The sequence below is a fragment of the Solenopsis invicta genome, chromosome 10 (assembly GCF_016802725.1).
Source record: "Solenopsis invicta isolate M01_SB chromosome 10, UNIL_Sinv_3.0, whole genome shotgun sequence".
NCBI lineage: Eukaryota > Metazoa > Arthropoda > Insecta > Hymenoptera > Formicidae > Solenopsis > Solenopsis invicta.
In genome coordinates this window covers 13,843,730-13,862,692 of record NC_052673.1, presented here as the reverse complement: position 1 = coordinate 13,862,692, position 18,963 = coordinate 13,843,730, and the positions used below count along the sequence as shown (strand labels likewise).

The following is an 18,963-nucleotide window of genomic DNA, read 5'->3' as shown; positions in this document are numbered from 1 at the left end:
ACTCGTCATAAATCAGCACAAATAAATTATGACGTCAGAATGAATTCTTTTTTATTTAGGTGGATAATTCGCGTCTCGGACGAAATTTATTGAAACGTCGAAAAGTTTGTTGACGCGATAATAAAATTACTAAAATGATAAAAGATTTGTGCTTAAAGTTACAATCTTTTCAGAAAGATTTTTGCGGAATATCTAATCACAAATACGGAAAAGCTATATCGAGACATATGTTTCAATGTCGATACACAAATACATTAATCATTATATTAAAATTAAAAAAGTTGAGACTTAAATTAAAAGCATTGAAAAAAATTTTAGAAATTTTAGAAATTTATCAGCTCAATTCGCATTAGCTTATATTGTATAAAATGTTTCTCTCTCTCTCTCTCTCTCTCTCTCTCTCTCTCTCTCTCTCTCTTTGCCATTATATTTCTAATTACAAATATTAAAAAATAGAAAAAAAAATGTTTGATCAAATATCAATCAACTTTCTGTGAAAATTATATTACTAGAAAGAGTATGAAAATTCAAGGGTCGCTAAAACAAAAAAAAAAGCTTTGAGTTTCCAATAACTTTAATAATACGGCCGAATTTGCACGAATTTTGCAATTCTCAATTCCATTCATTTGAACACATGGAGATTTGATAGCGACCAATGACGACTACCATTTTATCGATTGCATACTATGCGAGTTTTTTCGTCACCACAAACAAGGTAAATTGCCGAGCGTGTGCATATAAAGCGTAAATTGTGTCGCCGTTAATGCATCGATAAAGCTGCGTCGAGATGAATCGGGTTTTTTGATTAATCAAACGATGTGATCAGCCGTGCATTGCGCGTAAAAGAGCGTAAAGCAACTTTTTGATTTCACCAATTTGCGATATGATCCATCCTCTTGTGTTTCGCTTTGTTTAATTAATCTCGCTCCATACATTTAACGTCGCTCCTATTGGACATTTGATTGCGTTTTGTCTTACTGCAGTATTTCTTTGCAATTAAACTTTTTGTATAGAAAAACTAGTAAAATTAATGGAAAATATTTATAAGCGAGATAAGTATCGTAAATTTTTCGAAAGTTTTAATTAAATAAAAAAATCACGGAAATTGATCTTTCATCTCTCATACGATTCAATTTCGTTATGGAAAATAAAACACACTACTATAAAGTATTAAATACATTCTGAATGAAATAGAGTATTTTTCTTATTTTTGTTAATTTAAACGTAAAATAAACAATTCATACATTATAAACAAAGGTCAATTTTTGCATGAATATGCCTGACTATTTAAGTTATTATATAAAAAATCTCAGTTATTTCTCTTCAAAAGATGTTTCTTCTTCGTTTATGACAAAGCAATATATCGGATGTCAAATAACATTTTCTTCTTCGAGCGCATCTATACTGTCTCGGTGCGCGGTGTCGAGAATTGAATCGCCACCGTGGAAATGTCTTTTCGCATTACTACGTATACCGGAAATGTCGTTGCCAGCGGGATTACATCCCGCGAGATGAACGGACGAGAGCGCCGGAGAAGAGGGTCACGAGCGTCGCTTATGATAGCTTATGATATCACAATGCGTCCCCCGTGCGCGCACAAATTTGTTTTGCGTTTGATGTATCGCGCAATACCGTAACGGGAATACGAATCCTTTCATCTCTCTTCGAGCGGCGGCGAAATTCTCAAAGATGCTCGAGCACTTTCAGAAATGGCCGCGCTGTCAAAGGCTTTATTCGGCGCCCGCGATTGCAGAAATCCGTCTATTTCGGCACCGAGCGAGGAAATACGGCATTGTGACCTGGGCTCTTTCAAAATAGTTTCCGTCAGTTGTCAAAATCTCTTGTGGAATTGCTTCGATTGCATAATGGATTGTACGTAATTGCATGAATATTTTTACGCGTAATTAAATTTTCATCTTTCTTTCTTAATCTCTCTCTCTCTCTTTCTACTTTTAAAATTCTGTTCCCCCAAAAAAAACGTTGTTTCTAACACTTGAGAGATTTCAATTTGATAATATTAATAAAATGTTCGTATATTTGTTAATTTTCAGCCATTTCCCTACTCAGGCATTATGTCGTTTACATAAACGACTGAAAAACGCTGCTTTAATCGACCGCATTAACGTTACCGTTCCGCTTATATTCAAGAGCATTAACGTCGCCGCTATATAACGGTTAACTACTGCTGCTATAAATTCTGCCCTTATTCACATAGGACGATCGGAAAAATCCCGCTGTCACAGCGCTGCGCCCAAGCGAATGCACGCTCGAGTACGGTTACGAGGTGACTGCGCCTCGTATAGAGAATTTTTTATAGCCGCTCGTACCGCCTAACCGTCCTCCTCCAACACTCTGCTTGTTCCCGGCTTCACAACCGAACGTTTCATAATTAATTACAGTACAGACGCGAGAGGTCCGCTCTCCTTTTATCGACTTCCGTTCCGCGAGTGGCTCGTAAAAATCCGTGTGCTCCGTTTTTGTAATGTCTCTTTCGCCCTCCCTGTCTCTCGAGCCTGCTTTATTTTGTTTTCTTCATCTCGCATTGTCTTTTTCTCCTTCTTTCTCTTCCTTTTCTCCCTCTCACTCTCTCTCTCTTATTTCGAAAAATCTCGGTGACTTACTGCCGCGATGAGAGACAAGCAAACAATTGCGAACGAGCTGTTAAACTCGAGGAGCGTAACGATGAAAACCCGCGTGGAGAGAAATCCGTTAGGCAAAACATTTCTGGAGACTTGCGTTGCTAGGAGATTTGATGATGACGCTATTTGGACTATATAATTGCTACAATTCACTAAATCAATACCATAAGATATGCAAATTTATCATACTTAAAAATGCCGAAGATTTTTGTAATAGAGGATAAAAAACTATTGTCTCGGTGATAAAAACTGATTTTAATTATTAATTAACGTAAAAGTACGGAGTAACAAAATGCGCATGCAATGTCAACGCATTGTATCAATAGTGGAAAAGAATCTACGCTCATTTATTAAATTTACTTCGAGAACCATTCTCATTAAGGAAACACGAGCTCTAATAGATGCACGATGCTCGTAATATTGTGCGCTTGCACCAGTGCATACTTGCACTTTCAAATTTTTTCGCGGCACGGTTCTTCTATTTCGGCTGCAAATCGGTTTTTAAACCGAACGTTCCTTTAAAATTCAATTTGGCGAGTGGATTTCGCGCGCACGCTTGCTCTCAAGATGCACAGCGCTTTATGTCCTGCATTAAAAATGAGTGGCACTACTTATTTTTCTTCCCGCCGTCGTTAACCGAGAAAATACCTCCGCGAAAGACGGTGCAGGAAAGAAAGAAGAGTGGCAGAGACGGACAAAGGCAAGCAGGCAGGCGCAGGCAGAGAAAGAAAGAGAGAGAGAGAGAGAATAAGGGAATTCCCATTCGCCTAAAACAACGGGCGATTATAAAACCGCGGCCAAACGCAGCAAAAACGTTGAGAGAGGAGGGGAGAAAAAAGCTGTACGCGGCTGCAACGAAGAATAATTATGCTGCGGGAGGACGGCAACAAACGGTGGTAAGGAGGAGATTTCTAGTTCCGAGCATAATAAAGCGAAATGGAAATATTATTCCACCCTCCACCCTTTTTCTCTCTTCGTTTCCCTCGTCATTTTTACAATGGGTTGATGGAGCATAAACAATGTACAGGCGTTTGTGGAAATCAGAATTCTTATATCCAATAATTCGCGGTAAAGAAGTAGAAGGAAAAGCGTTTCTCAGAAAATAATCAGGAGCTCTCCGCTTCTACGCTTTTACCGTCTAAATATCATCAACTATTAATATAATTTATTAATTAATATATAGTCATATTTTTTAATATTAATGTAATACTTTTTAACATTTATTTTTTTTACACAAACTTATCAGCGCAATTTTGGAAAAAGTTTATTAGTATAAAAATACTTCTTTACTAAATAACTAAAGTAAACACACATATGTATTCATTGTTATATGTAACCTACTAATTATCCAGCTGTTATATATATAATAAATTTATTGTGTGTATGTGTGTGCGTGTGTGTGTGTGTGTGTGTGTAATAAATATTCAAGTAAGGATTTAAAAAAAGAAAGATGTGTTTAGTTTTGTGAAATATGTTAATAATTTCTACTAAATAATCCAACAATATTTTCAACGTGTTAAAAAAAAAAAAAAAGATTCATTGGAACAATGGTGTTTGCCCGGTCGATTCGCAGGCGTGTTGTGAAAATCGGGCGACCATCGGTCACAATTATGTAGACGTGTTGATACTCGAGTACGTTACTGGGTGAGGCAAGCACACGCAGGTTTATCGCGATGAATCATAATGCGTCGCATGATTACAAATTACGTGACTCCCCCCCGTCCTTCCATCATGTCGGCATTATTGTGGGAGTGGATATCTCGATATGTCTAGAAACTGGATTACGACTGTACAATGTGGCGATACAAGCTACTCGCGAGGATAAAGGGTTTTAACAGACACGACAGTTAGATAGGAAGGTACCGAAAATGAGATTAAGTTTCTTAAAGGTAATTATCTCGAAAGTTATTAATTTACGGAAAAAGCCATTAAAAATGATAAATTACAATTAAATTACTTTTATAAAGGAAGAAAAAGAAACGTAATACACAATCCTTGTTTTAATTTCAGAAAATAGCTTCCCGAAATTATCGTATAAAAGAACACATATTGCATGCAATAGCATTTATATTTTTACCTTTATTAGATCTTCATGAGATTTCTATTATATATGTGAGCAGCAAACACACATATTACTATATTTACTTCGATTATTTAATTTTAAAAATAATTTAAATATTTTTCTTAATTCTAAAAAGCATTTAAAAGCGTATCTGTTTGTGGAATCAGGAAATAAAACTGTAAATTAATATATTAATTAGAGCATAATATAATATATTAAGAGTGCAGTTCCGTCAATAATTTTTAGTATTTATAAGTTACTTATACATCTTTTCATGCATCATATATCTTATATGATTAAATGATAAGCTTATTTTTAAAAGCAGTGACAAACAAGAGAGATATATCATTGATCATATTTTACAACATTGCATTTCAGTGAAAAACTGAAAATCCGTAAAACTGCGCATATTAATAAAAAGATCTTAAAATAAATACTTTCCTCAAAATGTCGAATGTCAATCATTTTGTGTATAAAGAGAGTATAAATGTACCAAATTTTCCACTTCTAGATAAAATGAAAAAATTATTTATAGCATTTACTAAACGGATAATTGAGCTTGACGAGTTGTGGTCACAAATAAAATTCTGAGGGGCAAAATCCAATAGGGAATTCATTGATTAAAGAATGAATGGACGGTCGAAAAATGTCGACTTCAATTTTCACCAGTTGGCGCAACACATTCCCCCTTTTAATTTATTCGCTTTCCGCTCAATTTTTTTTCCATTTGCTGTGAAATCTTTTAGCGCTAAAATCGCATCGATTATATTTGTCCTTTTCCTTTTTTATCAAACATTTCAATATGCATAAAAAATATTTACAAAATTATTTTTATTTCATTCGGTGATTAAATAATGAAAATGCTTATTCAACAATTTATACACAATTTACAAGATTTAGTTAATTATTATTGAATAAAATAAATAAAAACTATATTTAATAACAAATCCATCTTTTTATATTCGACGAATTTATATTCGATAAAGATTAGCTGTTTACAGTTTGTTTTGTTTTTTTTCTTTATTTCAAGCGCAGCTTGCATAATTGTGTCTATATCATAATTTAATAGATTAATTTAATTTATAGTTCAGTTTCGCGATAGGATTGATTCAAATAAAATTCATTACATGTTCAATTAATTCAATATACGTTAGTATGAATACATTTCTAAACGTAGAAAATTTTAAATGTGTCAGTTTATCACAATCATAAGCACTTATTTTCATGTCTAAGAGGAAAAATTTTATAAATAAATAAATCATGAAATCGGATATATGTTTCCTGTAATATTTTAATGAAAGACCAAAATTAATTAAGGAAGCAAACATTAATTTAAATTAGCTAAAATTGCATTACAGCTTTTTTTTAAGTAAATTTTAAACATGCCAACAGTAACAGTGGCAGAAGTTTATTTGTAATATACTTTTCGTTTTGCTGATGTTAACATCGTGTTAAATCAAATCTCGAGCTACTTAACGTTATAAATATTACGGAAATGTGTAAATTATAGGATAAATAAATTTCGATAAAATTTAGTTGCTGAGAAGAATTTTTTCCTGAATTATATGAAGGCAGCACAAGGGGAATCTTTCCCTTATCAAAGGCTGTCGGTTTGGTGAATTAAATAAGAGCGAGTAGGTTCCTTCGGGATCTCGATGTCGCAGTGCCGCGAGCCGAGTCGCGCTATGCGGCATAATAATTATAGTCCTTCGTTCGCGACTAACTTTGCTGAGTGGAAGTTCGCGCGGGGCTAACTCAATTGAGGTAAAGAAAAAATGAAACTTAATGGCGCGCCTCTCGAGAAGTCCCCGTAATAATTTCGACCCAGACCCTTACCGTACACTGAACAAGGCTTCTCAGAAGACAATAAAACTGCTTGTGTCTCAATACCATTTTCACGAGATAGATACTTACTATATATACGCATACTGCTCGATACTTCTCAATTTATATGCCAAGCCAAACAGATGCGCAATACACAGATGTGTCGCGACGACAATAAAAAATTATGTTCTGAACGAATCTCTTTGAAAATCATAAAACTGATACGATCATCAGAATTTAAGTATAACAGAATTCTTTTACTGATTCTATTACAAAAATTATTATGTGACTTTCTACATAAAAAATTGCAAAAGGATGAAATCAAATCTGAGATTTGATAGATTGTAAACTCTGTCAGCTGTAATTGTAAGAATTAGTTTCAACTTTTATAATTTCTTATAATTATATATGTAAATATTTTTCCTATATGAAAGAATATACAATATTATTAGTAGCATATAAGTCTTTATTAAAACATTACGGCATAAATTTAGCAACTAAAATGTTTCCCAGACTCTTTAAGTAGTAATTAATAAATAGTGTTAAATATTTTTTTTTACAGACTAGCGTTGTACATAATTCACGATAAACAGCTTACTGAAGTTTTATCAAAATTGTTATGATTCGTTCCTTAGGTTTCCGTAATGTTTGCAAAATCATGACTAGTACAACTCGAGATTCGATTTAACACGACATGATCATCAACAAAACAAAGAGGAAAACTGCCAGTGATATAATAGAGAAAGGGAGATACGCGGCGAGGGAAGGGAAACTTTCTCCGACAATGTTGTTTCCCGGATGGGAAAATTCCTTATCGTGGCTCTCGTCTGGGGGAAAATCCATTTGAGCATTTTCGTGCGCGGATATATTTAATTATCTCAGGCGATGGCGGACCTAAGGCTGGTGCGCTGGCGAAGTGGAGGATAATTCCGACGAAACTTTCGCGCTCGAACTGCGCGTCGCGACCGACCGCCCCGGCGGAAAGTATAACTCTCCTGTCTTATTAAATATAGATCCAGTCGGCAATTGGAACTTCCGTCCGAACAGTTACTTCTGTCCTGTTTCCCTGTGTCTCCCTGCCTTTCCTCTACCCTCTTTTCTTCGTGTTACAACACTTTCTACTCGCGGATCGTTTAAGACGGCCAATATGGCTCGTTTTATAGCTATTTTACACTAAAGTTTGAGTAGGGTAGTCGTGTACTAATAAAGGAAAATTTTAGATATTTTTTAGGTGTAATGATACAGAAATATGTGCTTGCAAAACGGAAACAATTTGTAATAGCATCTCTTAATCATTTTAACCTTCGAATAGTTCAGCAAAATTTTAAATGATAATATATATATGAAAAAATATACTAAATCGTTCTTTTCTAATATCAATATGTCGTCTCTCTATGAGAAATTTTAACTGCACACACATACGAGTTTAGACATAATTACATTTTAATATAATATAAAATATAATTGTCATATAAACGTATCTTTTTAAAACATTAATTTTATTTATCTATTTTTATATTAAATTTGCTTTAATAGCTGTTCTTTACAAATGATCCAAATAATAGAAAACGACTTATACAATTGTAAAATAAATTAAAAGTGATTTAAACTTCTGGAATTTTATTTTAGAAATACCTTCTTGATCTGTGATCACATGATGATTCTGTTAGAATTAATAATGTCATCGTATATTAATATAGCTTATTTTGAATAAAATTTTTCCATCTTTTTATATTTTACAAACGTATAAAAGTCAAGAATGATAGTAAATTGATAGTTCTAAAAATCACACGATGTTAACAATATTGACCTGATGTTCACACAAGTGAGGTTTACATCTACAGCCACACGTTTGCAGGGAACAGCCGTTCCATTATGAAACGCGTTTTGCAACGAGCGGCCTGCTTTATCTCGCGGCCGGGAAAGTCGCGATTTTTCAGCCGCTCGTTATCGCGCGGCCGACCGCGCGTTGCATAATTTGTTGGGCGTCCCCTTCGCGGTCGCGCATCGCATCCTCAAAATCCGGAAAATCCTCTTAGCATTCATATCCGGCTGGCTGACTCGGATACGAGGATTACACCGATTACAACGCGAAAAATTATCCTTCTCGACGACGCATACGGCGAAAACGAGCGGAAACGAACCGGTGAATTTAGCACGGGGTACATTGTCGCTATAGAGTCCACTGCTCGCTTACATTTTGCATGAATTTAGTTTTCACATTATTGGATTATTTCAAAATAATGTAATCTCATTTCTAAAATAATGTCTTACAAACTATTTTCATTTTTTATTAAGTTTCAAAAACTCAACTTTTACTCAGCATTAATTATATAAATATAATTATTAATTATTATTAGGATAAAATAACAATTTCTCAATATGATTATTAATTATTCTTAAAAAATAATTAATAATTATATTCAGAAATTACTTTATTCTAAATCCATTGTCACAGATTACTTTGAATAAGCTGGATATGGATATGAATACAAAATATAAAAAAAAAAAGAAGAATAGATAGTATCCATTTGTAATAATTTTTCAAAATTTGCTAAAAATTCTAGATATCAAAAACAAAGTTTGAATAAATGCTCATGTTTTGATATGAAACTAATTGGCAATTTTGACATTTTTTTCATTTTGTACTGCTGAGCTTTCTATTCGACATATTGGCATTGTTTCAGAATATTCGACATTTATCGTTCAATCTGTACATCGAAGTAAATAGTGCACTATTGCAAATAAAAACTACGCTACATGTTTCGCGATTTTTTATAATACAATTTTGTTTCACATAGTCTCCCTTTTTCATTCTACTGTTCTCCTTTTCATAAAAAGATAAAGTGAAGATATTGTAATATTGTCTTTCTATTTGGCACACCGTCAAAATAATAAAACGGGCGTACATTAAACATTTTTATCAAAAACTTGAAAATGCACACGCAAATGACAGAGGAGAGATGAAGGGGCGAGTACGTTTAGAGATTCGACAATCCGGCGAATCGATATATGGGACACTGATTTTCAATTATCGGTCCGACGCGGAATTCGCGCACCCCACGCTCTGTTCATTCGTCCGACAGATCATGAGATGTTATCGTTTTGGGGACGTGCAACAGTGCGGACAATCGTCCTCGCGCTATCTGCAGCTTGCGCCGATGCACGAATTGCACTCGTCAGGGATTTACCAGGGATTTTCCCTCGTGCAGTTCGCTCGTTCGTATGCGATTAACGCGTAGTGTTCGCGTCACGAAACACACGTTGCTTTAGATTAAAATAGCGAATGTATAGTGAACGTTGGTGTCGCCGAATACGCAAATTATACCTAGGGCGCTACACAGTTGTGTTGCGGCTGTTTTATCCATCGTTGAATCAACGTTGAAGTCTATTTGAGGGAAACTTATCAAAAGGTTCTGTTCATTTGCATTCTTAAAGTAAAAATTCCTGATCAATTAAATCGCTAGTAATTTTTAATCGCATGTAATTAACAATTTAATTTTACGCAAACAAATTATAATTCATAATCAATTAGCATTAATTTTTCAATTATTTAATTATAATATTTTTTTATAAATTTAATCAAATTTAAGTTTAATGATTACTGATTCCATTATCAATGTATTGTACTACTAATTTCGGGATTTTCAAATATACCTGTAAAATGTTACAATCAATAATTGCAGAAGCCATGTATTATATATAAATTATGTATCATAAATATATCATATATATAATATATTACATACATTATACATATTATATATATTCCATACGTTTATATCTATATTTTTACGTATTTATCATATATATTAAATGTACTATGTTTTTATATATTTTATTTTTAATTTACAAATTTTTTATATACGAAAGACAATATCAGTATTTCCCTTCCCCTTCTCACCTTGTCTTTTTCTTTTTCCCTCTCCTTTTCCCTTTCTCATACAATTTAATTATTTCGTTTGACGAAATCATAACAAACCGGAGAATGAATTCTCTAATACTAAAAATCCGAAAGCCCTTCCTGTTTTTTCAGAACAGGATTTTCGACAGGATTGCACGAGTCTCTCAAACTAGGAAACCGATTAAAACGTTCCACACCGATGAAATACGTCCACACGAAGCAACTGTGTACACGATAGGACGGTCGGAAAGGAGGTCAGGCGGGCGCTCGTTTAATTTCGACGGAGGCCGCGAGCACTCGATAAAAGCGGGTGTTTTTGCTGTTATAAATCCGGATTGTGCTACAAAGTGCGACCTGTTCGTTCACCTGCAATGATCGCTTGAGACTAAAGATAGGTTTGCAGTGCGCGATATTTGGCATATTGTAACAATTTTGTTGCAAGTTTTCGTTAAAAATCGCTCGTTTTCCGTGGCGCATATGTCGCAACGTACAACATCAACTTAAAATTGTTTTTTATCTGTTACGTTTCTATCTGTAAGCGTTAATAACGTTTAGTGTAAACTTGATTTTTAATTTAGTTTTATTTTATATTCGCTAGATATACTTGTACACATCATAATTTATATTTAACGTAATTATTATAGGCTAACAATTACATTATTAATTTTAGGCTAATTATATAATAATTATTTTGCAATTTCAAATATTATTTAAATTTTAAAATAAAAATTTAGAGCCGATTTGACGTTAACGCTTATCGCTATATTGGCTTTTAAAGCTACATTTGTTTTATTATTACTGAATAATTAAAAATACAATTTAATCGTAAAAAATAATTTAAACAAAACATTTAAAAATCCAACGAATAAATCTTTACACATTGACCAAAAACTAAATGGACAGAAATATTACAGACGAATTTTGATAATCCGTTCCGATTATAGGACTGGAGCACGACGAATATTTTTAAGGCCAAGATTATGCGAATTCGGATTAATGCACGCGAGTGCCCGATGGGAAGGAATAATCGATTCTCAATGTTGCGACCGCTCGTTCACGTTCACGTTATTGCTCAGTTATTAATGCTCGCGATGGATGATAACAGCGGTCGGATAATTTGGAAATAATTCCAGATTGCGAAGTAGCTGATTCGCGGATAATGCAACGCCAGGCAGTATAATAATCCGCAAAATACGATAGCCGCCCGTTTCTATGACGGGGTTTGCCAAAATAAAGCTCGACAGCACAATTTGTCTCGTATCGAAAATTTCGCACCCGCTGAATGAAGTCTCGTTTAATTTCAATAAATCCTGGCGATTGCCAGCCGTCGCGTCGATATATCAATATAAATCAGGATAATGTCGTAAAAATGTGCTAGTACGAGGTGACGGTCCGTTTTTAATTATCTTATGTAGATGCGCAAGTGTATATGTGTGTGTGTATTTTTATACACCAGAAATGGTATAATACACCTAACCCAACCAGAAATAATAGAAATAAAAATATCCTTCATCCTGTACTATAGTTTCATTAATCGCTCTACGTCAATTTCATTAATTATTAGTTATAAAGGCATTCTTTTTTAAACTTGTACTCTTACTGCCATTTTACAAATTTCTGGAACGATTATTTAAATTAATTTAAAAAAAATAGATCTTGTATAATTTTACTTCAGTTCGTTTCACTTTGATCAATGATTACGACTCGTATTTACACTTGTTACAGTAATCTTGTATGAAAGAGCATATCAGATGGCATATTCGGAATAAAATTTCATGCATTAGGACACAGATGCTTTAATAATTACGTTTTAATTACAGATCAATTCAGAATGTACTGACAATCAGTTGATTGTGAAAAGCGGAACGGTTAATCTCGTGAAACCTGATGTTATTGAAGCACTGTACGATTGTAGTCCACAATATTACATTACGCGACGAGATTGAATATCACGTTATTAAACATCTCTGGTAAGTGATATAAAATCAGATTGGTAATAAATAAGGATAGTGCTGTCAAAAATTTTAAAACCGTCCAAATATTTGTACAATTTAACAAAACATTTTTTGCATAATTTGAATAATAATTTGAATAATAATTAATATCAAGAGATATTGTATAGGAAAAATTCATGCAGATCTGAAATTCTATTTAAGCAATATTTTGAAAAGAGAAATAAAGTAATGTAACTGAACCGAAAATTTTTTCTGCTGTGCTCTATAAAATATCAATTTTTATCGTACATAAGTATATATAAAAAGTGCATGAACAACTTATTTCAATCTGTAATATTCACGTGAAAACATGAAAGGCATAAAAAACATAAAAAAACATGAAAAAATATAAGTAAAAATTTAATATCCCGATTGTATCAATATTTGTCGTAGCTTCATTACTGTATACGTATTTATATATTTGAGTTAAATTTTTTCAAGCATTTATACTCAAATCGATAAATATTTGAAATAAAAAAAATTAATCAAGCTGAACAATTTAGTGCAGTCAGCAATTAATTTTGTCAAGTTAACAATTTTTTTCTCAATGTATAATAAAAGATTGTCTCGCATATAGAATAATTGTAAATAGTTAATTTTTTTCAAAAAAATCAATAAAATAAAAAAATAATTTGCTCACGTCATAGTAATTCCATTGGGACTCGATGCTTCCCAGAGGTATTCTCCCCCCCCCCCCCCTCTCTCATTCAGATTCGTTCATTGCACATAAACAACGCTCGCAAAAACACGATTAATTACGATTCGCGTTTAATAATTACAACAGAATAATCGCCTGCTTTTTGCACGGTAATCCCAACGTTAACCACACAGAGTGCACATTTCACAACTTTACATTTCGACAAAATCAAAAATATGATTGCAAAAAAAAAACGCGAAGAGAAACGCGGCGTTTTTATGATTCGATTAGCAATTTCGCAAACTACAATAAACGAATTATCAGCGGAGAGTTTTGGCAAATTACGATATAAAGATCAAATTTATGTCACGCGCTTGATAAATATTAAAATACGGACTCGATTGCGATCGTACTCATTAACTAAACCCATGGCGACGAAAAATTGGAAAATGACGTTGATATTCTGATATTGTACGTTAATAAAGTTAAGTTAATGTTTAATAAAGACGATTATTCGAAAATATACAATTGAAAATGAAGTACTGTACAAGCAGTATATTTCGCATATATAAATCCAATGAGATACACGAATTATTAATAAACGATCACGTTTTCCATCATTTCAATTCAACGATTCATGGATTTATTCCGTGCTCTCAATCCAAAGTGATTAAATTATGTTTAAATCAATGAAAAATTAGAGCACAATGCGAGATACGTTCTAATTTAAACATCATTAAAAGTATCATTATCGTTTATGCGTTTAACTATTGCAATACAACAACAGTTTTTAATTTCTGTTTCCTATCATTTTCTAAGTACGAAACAAATAAATCTCGCGCAAAAGAAATTTGCTTCAGTAAATAACCAATGCATTTAATTGTTAGATACGAGCATGTAAGTCTCACTAATCAATTGTTCATAGAAAATGAGTTGGTGCCGACACGATCGTCAACTTGAAAAACACCTTCGAGTTTTTATGAGTAATACGATGACACATCGTACGCACTGCTATTTGCTGATTCGATCTCATCGCGTGAATAATTACACAAATGGTAGCCTTATCAAATAAATATCAAGATCGTACACAAGCCAGACCATCATAAAAAGTATTTAATACAATGTTTAAAAGAAGAATTCCTAATCCTGTTATCTAAAGGAAAATTTATTTTTAAACGAAAAATTATTTATATAATTTAATTTATTACTATTAATTTGCGCTATACAAATTTAATTATAAATTACGCAACTCTATAAAAACCTCAGTCATTTTAAGATTTAAAAAAATAGTTATAATAAGTAATAAAAAATAAAATAACAATATTACTGCCTCTACGTACACACATACACAAAATTTTTCCTACAGCATTAATTATTCCAAAATCTAATAAATTATATAATTATATTAAAGTTGATTAAAATCTAAAAGAAATTGTTAAAGAAAAAAACCATTAAGATAAATAGAAATTTAAAAGAGATAAATAGAAAGAAAATAATAGAAATTCTCTGAACAATAAATGTGTTGATTTGCAAGGTGTGAAAAAAAATTTTTTTTTTTATAAACGTTGAATATCAGATTCATCGCATGGCAGAATAATTTCACCGAATAGAGTTTTTATTCGCTCGCTGCGATTCGAAAGCCGATGATATGTATTAATTGAGTAACAGCTCGCCCATTTTATACATAGCTACGATATGCAATACGATACAAATTGTTACAACAAAAACTTTACAAACTCTTAATTTTGTAATGCAGTTATTCTTACGTATAATTAATGTCGAGATAAGCCTATCACGAAGAAACACTATTGATTTTCTTGCGAAAAGAGTTAGAAAAATCAGTATAATGATAAGTGGCAAATTTCAAAATTAGAATTTTAAACAATTCAGTATCAAAAATAATAGAATTAATGATTAAAGGAATATCAAAATAGCAATTTATGACATTTATATTAGCTTGATATGTATTTTAAAAATTCAAATATTGTGGCAGTAAGTTTTAAAATAAAATTGTACCAATAAATAAAAAGAGGTTAAAAGTAGTTTTCAACGTTTTTCTTATAAATTACAAACAGATTAATTTTAATTTAATTAAAGTTTCAAAAAAATACAATTATTTATTCTTACTTATCTTTATGTACACTTTTTCCCTGACGAGTGGATCATTAATCACACATTGTCGCTCAACTGCATCATGCGACTGCTCACATCCGCAACCCGCAATTTCGATCGCACGATTATGGCCGAGCGGGCACGCGTAAACGCCGTAAATTGCATAACCCTTGCGGCCGCGCATCGATGGCGTTGCAGTTAATGCAGTCGCCGATAACAAGAAGTGTCGTGTACTTGAGCGCGCGCACGCGCGCGCGTCTATATCCTTGAACATATGTTAATTGGATCGAAATATTTTCAAGATTGTATTCCGTAGGCAATTAGACGAGGAAGACGGTGTGCAAAGCGCACCAATAAAAGAAGTCGCGTATGTCGGCGAGCACAATATAAATTGGTTTACGAGATCAAAATTTTTCTCAGCTTTGGAGAATTCAGAGTTCAGAGAGCTCACAAAGATAGAGGATAGTTTCAATAATTTGTTCGATACGGTCATAATTCATGGTTATGAATAATTGGATTCCCGGCTAGGGTCGAACGTGGCGAATAATCCAGGGAAACATAAGCCGTACGGATTAGGAGCTTAGTATTCGGATGTTAACTCAACCGTATAATCTACTGAATCCTTTCTTGATTAAATTATCAAAAAACGAATTTTCTGGTACAGTAAAAATCATTCAACATGCGAAAGCTTACAGAAAAGTATTTTCTTATTCATTGCTGAGATTCTAAGCAGATTTCTTACGGAAGATGAACAATTTTCTTAATAATAATTTGCTTTATCTTTTCTATTTTGCTCAATATCTTCTTAAATATTTTCAAACACATGCAGAAACCATTATTTACGACTTTAAAACGGGGACATGATCGAAGCTCGTTAAATTTTTACGAAAGTTTCTGTTAACAAGATATCGAAAAAAAGTGTATCGAAAAATGCTGCAAAAATAAAACGAGATTTGATAAGTCCGTAATATTTTTGAGAATTAGCTGCGGAGTCTATTTTTTTCACTGAAGAAAAGTACGGCCGGGATCTAGGAAAATTCAAACAGAGCGGGCAGTTTCAATAAACGCGTATTCGCCGGCCGGTGCGAGTCGCATCTGAAAAATGCATGAAAACTTCGCCAAGGGAAATCAAAAAAGCGGACTCGTAAGTTAGCGGGATGGCAAGCGAGAGACGCGTGTAATATATATGTGTGTGTGCATATGTGTACGCGTACATCCATATCAATGCACATACACGTGCCATCGATATCTCGAGCTTGTACATCTACAATTCATCGTAGAAGAACAACATCTGGTAGCGATAAATTACTATGGAAGTTTGAAATTCTTTTTTCTTTAAATAGCATTGCATTTGTAATTTCAGAAAAATAATTTTTATCAGCGCGTGAATCGACATAAAAAGTCAACAAGAGATTGAAATCGAGATCCTCGAGTTGATAATTGCATGATTTATGATACTTTTTACAGCATAGAAAACAAATTATTATATCTAAAAAAAAGTCACTGAATAAAAACAATTAAATCTTAATCTTATTATTAAAAAAGATTGAAAAATATAAGTTATTGCTTTTTAAATAAAATTGTCATTAAACGACATATTAAGTGATATTAAATATCTACAATTGCTTTTTGTATAATCATTTCTCATATTTTATACATTTGCAGATAAAATATTAAAAGATCATCCTAGTCCACTCGCTTCTTAAATATTATTACTATTGCATAAAATAAGACTGTACTATAATCGCATTACGATAAATCAATTGCAATAAAATATTAACAGGAATATCTTTTCCATTTACTCCTTTCGTTCTCCTTATTTCTTAGTCCGGCTAATAATTTAACCAAATGAATCTAAAACGAATAAAATGAAAATATAAAATACCAATATCTATTCTTGACGTATACTTCCCTACAATTATAAATAATATACTATAAATATTAAAGGAAAATTTCCAAATATATTTCAAGAATATATATCATATTCATCAAATTTCATTTTTCTCAATTCCAATATATTAGCTCCATAAATTATTTTATGTCAATTACATTAAACTCCTCTCTACAGATATAATCTCTTCTTGCAAAAACATCATATGATAGAAAGCCAAGACATTCCGAGAGTCACTCAACTATCGATCGGTAAAGAAATCGCGCATCCCTCGTCAAACAACTCGCTCAAAGGATAGCAAGCCGGCGCGTCGAACTTTTAAAAACACCCCCAAGAACGAAACTAACTTACAAAAGTGCCTATCTATTCACCTATCCTCTCTCACCTCTTCCCACCATTTTCTGTTCCACGACTTTTCGATAGCGATATGGGAACCCAAGGCGGCATGGCAACCCTTCGAACATCGTCCATTTGTATCCCCAGATACATTATCCAATGGAGCGTGACTACAGTAACCCCTTTTCCCGCTAAGTTATAAAGATCTTAGGCAAGGATTCGCTTTCCTTTCAGGTTCTAATTTCGCGCATCCTCTTCTGCGGTCGAAAAATTCCATATAAGAAGGAAAAGGGAAAAGAAGTAAGAAGAAAGTAAAAAAAAAGGGATACATCGGATATTCTAAGTATGCTACGTAAAAATTTCAAAAATAAACAAGTTTGCTTAGAAATTGCTAAATGCATACGGAATCGAATGTCTCACATCATTTTGCGCTCTCCTTGCCCTTTCGACAGTACAAGTGGCGTCGCTTTCTACATATGTATATTACAAATCTATTAAACAAATTTATGAGACTTAATTTGTCTTTTTACAAATGTATTAAAAATTATCTTTAAAGCGATTAAATATTTTGCATTTATCCGAGACATATTGCTACGTTAATATTTCAAAAAAGCAAAAATCAAATGTACAATATCTCTTTCAAACCCATTCGTGGTTTCGATCGAATTAAAGGCCAGCGCAACGAAGTTTCTCTTTTTTTTTTATTGAGGGGAATGACGAGTGAGAATGAAAGAAAGGTGACCGCGTGCAACCTCGGTCACGAGAGCCAATCACGGCACTGATAATGATCGCATGGAGGCACACGCCAACTTAGCGGGGATGGGTGACTTTAATTGTCGAGCAGAGATCGATTTGTCGCTGTGAGGTGGCCTATCGTGCGCGCAAACTACTTTTCATCCCTTTTTTCTACTTTACTCCTACATTCGCCCCTTTCTCTCCTGCTCTCCTCGATACTCGAAACGTGAGTGCGTTTTCACGCTACGGAAGTACTTATCGTTATTACGCCACATTGCTCTCAAAGCCACCGAAATCGAATGCGAAATACGGTGCGTGAGTGAAATTCTTCGACACGCTTTTGTGCCCTGCTTAAACTCTTTCTTATCTAGTAGAACGTGGCCTTTTCTGTTCGATGGATCTTAAAAATCCTAGGGGAGTGGAAAAAATAATATTCGTGCTATTTGCGATTTGACAATTAAGTTAATTAAGATAGTAAGATTAATATTTATTCTTTGCACTAACGCTTTCCATTTTTTTTCAGATGGCTGATAGAGAATTTGATTGAACGCACTGGTAAGTACTGTTATACATTAAATTCGCTAATTTTTTATGGTAGAAGTATAAAATTATTTTCAAATCACAATTATATAAATCATCCAAATGAGATTACATGATAATATTCCGTATCATTTTAATATTCAGAATTTAAAACTTAATTTTTAAAATTCTTCAAATTACTTTCAGTAAAATTTGCTACGTTTAGGAAATGTTCGAGGCATTGTAACGTCACTATTCGTCCGTAAGGTTCGCGGACCAAAGACTAAGAGAATCGCAACTTTTTTTTTTA

At 33.2% G+C, this 18,963-nt stretch overlaps 1 protein-coding gene across 1 annotated transcript in view; it reads right to left on the bottom strand.

The window, feature by feature from the left end:
- The window catches only part of LOC105193207, a 293,217-nt gene that overhangs the window by 159,827 nt on the left and 114,427 nt on the right, over positions 1-18,963 (bottom strand).